The following is a 6000-nucleotide window of genomic DNA, read 5'->3' as shown; positions in this document are numbered from 1 at the left end:
CAAATATTGATCAGAATGGGGCATGAAGTGATCAGATTGGGGCATGTGGTAGTCTTGTTATACCTGAATCAACAGAAAAGGGTAGGCGACATCTTGGAGCATCGACAAAACACTGTAGATCTCCTAAAAACATGTCAAACTCAAAATGGTCTTCAGAAAGTTTGTACAGAGAAGTTCAAGCTGCGATATCTGGGGCACCCAATTCTCATAGTATTTATATTGAATTTGTTGTTCTTGGAATACTTTTTCTTTTCCAAGATGTACATTCCCAATCAATTTCTTTATTATCCTTCTTTACTATTTTTGATAATTTATTCATTTTTGAGCTATGCTCAGAACTAGCTTTATTCTTATCCATTGTTATGACCCCTTTTGCAAACATGTTGCATTGGAATAATGATTAAGGGACTAATAAAACTTTCACAAAGGAAGTTTTGCATATTACTCTGAAAAGTTTCTAAATAATACTGGAACCTGAAACAGGACTGTTTTTTAGAACATGCCAAATTTAAAGGTTGGAAATTTGAGAAGGAAGAGTCTAAATTTAGACTTTCTCTTTGGATTTTGTTGTCAAATGCATTGATTGAACAAAATGACAAGATGTTGTGTTAATGATAAAGTTTAAATAAACAAGCAAGCAATGATCATCTGGCAATAGGAAGAGGTTGCCTCAGAGAAGAGAGCCTTCATTTGCGCATGAGTTTTTGGTACGACACCCTGAGAATGGTGTAAAGAACTAGAATGATTTAGATCCTGTATCCTTGAATTGTGATAAGAGAGGATTGAGGAAAAGCCACATATTTCTACCCTTAGATTGTAGTGGGAGAATGATGGTACGAATTTTGTGCCTCAATGGATTAAACTTAGAGGTTTACAGTGGGGGGCAACCTAGCTAAATGTTTCTTTAGAAAAGCCAGTCAAGCAAGAAGACATTGTAGCACGTCAGTGACAAAGCCTTAATAAACTTCGAGTAATGACAACCTAAGCCGGATCATTTTCGAAGAAAATAAAATTCGACATTCATGCAAACATCATTCACACATGGCTAGTTAGGAGCATTTGATTCATTTTGATCATGTCATCCTAATCATTAGGCATAATTAGGTTCATTGTACAGGTCATGTTCCCCAGAGAACAGATCAATGAAGACATCAGATCTTACCTTCATGCGTTGACAGCGAAGCAGATCGAAGACAAGCCTTGCCTCCCTCGGTTGTAGTGGAGTAGGTTGAAGATAGCAGATCTTGCCTTCCTGCATCAACAACGAAGTAGATCGAAGACACAAACCTTACCTTCCTCGGTTGTAGTAAGGCAGATTGAAGCCGATAATCCTATCTCCCTGAAGTTGCAGTGGAGCGGAATAAAATAAAAGATCTTATCACTCTGAAGTTGCAGAAGAGTAGATCGCAGTAGATCTTATCTACCTAAACAGTAGTGGAGCAGATCGAAGATGACAAAACTTATCTCCCTGAAGTTGTAGTGGAGCGGACAGAAGAAACCAATCCTATCTCCCTAAAGTTGCAGTGGAGCGGATCATAATGATGGATCTCATCTCTATGAAGTTACGGTAGAGCAGATCGCATCAGACTTATCTTTAAGGTTGCAGTGGAACAGATTAAAGCCACAACGGCAAATCTTACTTCCCCGACATTGCAGTTAAAAAGGTTGAAGCTACAACAATAAATCTTACTTCTCTGGCGGTGTAGGGGAACAGATTGAAGCTACAATAGCGAATCTTGTTTCCCGGTTATCACAGTTAAGCAGATTAGAGTTACGAGTTACAAATCCTATCTCCCCGGTGTTGCGGTGGAGTAGATCGAGGCACCAATTCCTATACCTCTGAAGATGCAGTAGGATGGAATGAGGCTACGTGAAGAAGAAGAGCACCAAGGTCCAAGCTCAACCGGGCAAAATTGGCCACTTTTGGTCTTTGCTTCATTTCCGTTACACGGCAATGAGCAAAGAGGGGCAGTTGTAAGGCCCAATATTTGTCCGGCCCGTAATAAATAAACCAAATCAAAATTTAAAAAGTCCAAAGTCCAAAATTACAAAAATCTATCAGACCCAAAATATAAATCGAGCCCATTTATAAATGGCCCAGTATAAACCCAAATTACAGCTAGCCCAATAGCCAAAACCAGCCCAGATTTTTTCATTTTGCAGAAACCCTAAACAGTTTCAGAGGTACCAGGCGCCGCAGCTAAGCCCTCGTACATACCCCATGAACCACACTTCCAGCGCCTCTCCCCATGAACCACACTGCAGCAAACGCAAACGAAAAACGCAGCAGAGAAAGAAATTGTATTTTCATTTTTATTATTTTAAAACGAAGGGATATAAAACAGGAGAAACCTTTTGTATTTCGGGGAGACCACGAATATTGTATCAAAATTTTTTTGAAAGAAAATCAATAGAAAAAGATAGTTTCTAAAGGTGATTCGAATTTTTTTCCTTTCGATTTCTTCGTTCTTTTCTATTTTTTCAAGATTAGTCTGTTATATTTTCTTATTTGCAAAAGAGAAAAGAAAGAGAGAAAGGTTCTTACCGTCGTGAGCACACCATCGGGGCTCCGTTCACTCCGTCTGAAATCGGAGTTGGAGGGGTCCTCGAGGTTGTGGTGCCAGAAAGAAAGAAAAGTTAATCTTACCTTTACAAGCGCGCCAACGGAGCCCTCGTCTACTCTGCCCAAATCGGAGTTTAGATGGGGGGTTTCATGACTGAAACGGCGCAGAGGGGTGGAGGCTAGAGTCTGTTTGTTACCAAACTGATATTAGGGTTATGGGGGGCCTTATATAGCGCGTAAAACGACACCGTTTAGGGCCTGTTTCAGTTGCCTTAAAACAGTGTCGTATTGGCGGACTAACCCTAGCAACCCACGCGGTGACCTAACCCGAGGAAGGATCCGCATGTTTTGGCCTCCGTTGGGCGATTTGCGCAAATGGTCCCCTCTCTTTTGTGCTGGGTTCAAATCGGTTCTTTTCCCTTTTTAAATTTCACCCTTTAATTTGCTTTTCGTTTTATTTCGGTTCGTGCCACTGCGCTGCGTTTTGGGGGATGGATTAATTTCCAATATGGCCCCCTTGTAATTCGCGAATTGCAGTTTGAACCCCCCGTGTTCTTTAAATTACATTTGTGGTTTGTTAATTCTGTTTTGACTGCAATTTAGTCCCTCTTGCGTTTTCTAATTACTTAATTATTTTATTATTATTGCTATTATTACTTTTTATCACTATTTTTATTGTTATTATTATATTTAATTATATTTTATTTACCCGTATATATGCTACTTTATTATTCAATATTATTTTTAGATTGTTTTTATTATATATACGTACATATGTAATTTAATTTTAAATTATATATTTATATATATTATACATATATAACTTTCATTAAAATTATTTTTACCTCACATACATGATGTTGTTGGTTTTATATTATTTTTTTAATAATTATTTAGATTAAGCATATATTATTAATTTGTATGTTATATGTTTTTAACTCTATTTTTGGATTTCTTTTTGAAACTCTCATATATATTATTTGCTTTAAATTTATTTTCATATACGGTTTATCAATGAGTATTCCCATTCTTTTATGCTATTTATTTCTTAAGTTACTTTTAAATTTGTATGTTTTATTTGTGTTTATGTAAATTTGCTTGGTTTCAATTAGTTCTCTATTACTTGCCAATGTTGGTATTTGTATGATATCTGGTTGACATAATTATTGCTATGCTTGTTTAGGTTTATTTATTCATTATTGATTATTCATTAGATTACATTTTGATCTCGGATAAACAATTCGCGTTGTATATTATTATTCAATCGTTTTTATTCGTTCAAAAGATTACATCTAATATCGTTTAAGTATCAAAATCGTTTTATTCAAAAACTTTCAAAGTAAAGCAAATACTCGACATTTGGAATCTTCGGAAATTGAGCCCTAACGTATTGGGTTTTAATTCTCTTCGTCGAATCTAAATAATCGAGGATAGTCTTTAATCAAAACGCATAAATAAAAGTTCATTTTCGGGAATTCGATATGTGGTTTCCTAACGCATTGGATATGACATATTGTTTTCTCGAAACGAGGATCTTTCTAACGAATGAATAAAGGCAATATTCGATATTTAGGATTTTGTGAAATCGAACCCTAACTTACTGGGTTTCGAATTTCTCATCTGACCTAAAGAATCGAATATCCTTCTCAAAATGTACAGGTTTTAAAAGTCAAACTTAATTTTGAGTATTTGAAACGTTGCACTCTAACTTACTGAGTGTGAAATTTATTTCCTTGAAGTAAGTGAGCCTTATTATCCAATTCATTTTATTCAAGATAAAAGGATCGTATTTCAAAATCTTTTCAAAGTTTCGACACTAAGACATTAAACAATCGATTCGGTGCCAATTTTTGGGCGTTACGAGGGTGCTAACCCTTCCTCGTGCGTAACCGGCTCCCAGACCTATTTTCTCAAATCTCGCAGACCTAAAATTTATTTTTAATGGTGAACCGGTCACACCTTAATAAAATATCGGTGGCGACTCCCATTTCTATTTTTAAAAGTCGATGACTAAATTTTTTTATTTTCAAAAAAATGGTGCCAACACTAGTTATTCGATTTGACTCGAATATCTCGATTCTATTAACTCAAAATTTTAAAATCTTTTTAATTTTTTTATATTAAATCGAGTTTTGTTGAATCTTAATTTTTATATGGAAAATATTGAAATTGTTATCACAAAAATTTTGGCCAAATACTGAGAATATATAGAAAAAATGATCCTATATTCCAGAGCGCGTAAAGGGATAAGATTGGGAAGACCCACAGCCCATGTGCTCTGGCTTCACTGAACTAATTTCAACAAATGCATTTGGAGTTGTGACGTCACCTCCCAATTTGGATATCTTAATTCTAAAACAAATTCATTTTTTAATGAATAAAAAGTTATTACATTTTAATTTACATTCATCCAATCTTATATTTTCATTTATAGTTTTACATTTTAGAATTTCTTTTTAAAAAAATTGTGGCAAGATATCATAATAGGCTTAATGATAAATTTACTCACTAACGTTTGCATATTTTGCTAAAAAAAAATTTACTTTTGACTTATTCGAATTATATAATTCGAGTTATTCAATTTTTTGAACCAACTCAAATAAGTAATTCAGTTTTTTGAGATGCAGTCGAATTGAACTTTTATAATTTGAATAAAAAATAGGTGTAAATATCATTTGGGTCCCTATCAATTTCGAAAATGAATAAACTGGTCCTAGTAAAAACAGTACAACAAAATAAAATTAATCTTCAAAAATTTAAAATATCTATAAAAAATTACAGAAAATATAAAAATTAAAAATTATATAAAAATGTTCAATTGTGAAAAGATTTTTATTTCCAAAATGGCAAATTTGAGAACTTAAAATAAAATTATTTTATTATTCAAATATTTGCTTTGAAAGAGTTTTCAAATATATAGTCTCAAATTTATATATTGTAGCTTGAAATTTAGTCTTTATTATCAACAAAATTTTTAATTGACATGTTTAACTTTTATTTTAATTTAACTAGGACAAATTATTTGACTTAATTTGATTAGAATTTTATTTCATTTGATTCAATTTGAAAAGAAAATTCCAAATCAAGTTTTAGCTGACCAACTCAACTAACTCAATTTTTTTTAACTTAATTCGGTCGAACACTCATCCCTAACTTTAACTACACTCAATTTATAAAGATTATTCAAACATACCGCATATATAATCACAACTAATTATAAACAAATCCAATTATTAAATAAATTGTGAAATACACTAAGGAAAATATCCAAGTAACCTAAGATGTAACGTTGGGGTCAATAAAATATGTAAGATCTCATGTCTCTTAAATATTACTATTTAGATAAATAAACATTTTGAGGGGTTTTGGATCTCTATTTGGTTCCATTTTTGATGATTTGATATTGATATCAAAAGATTTTATAAAATATAATATTG

The sequence above is a fragment of the Gossypium hirsutum genome, chromosome D03 (assembly GCF_007990345.1).
Source record: "Gossypium hirsutum isolate 1008001.06 chromosome D03, Gossypium_hirsutum_v2.1, whole genome shotgun sequence".
In the NCBI taxonomy this organism is placed as follows: Eukaryota; Viridiplantae; Streptophyta; class Magnoliopsida; order Malvales; family Malvaceae; genus Gossypium; species Gossypium hirsutum.
This window is presented reverse-complemented; position numbering follows the sequence as displayed.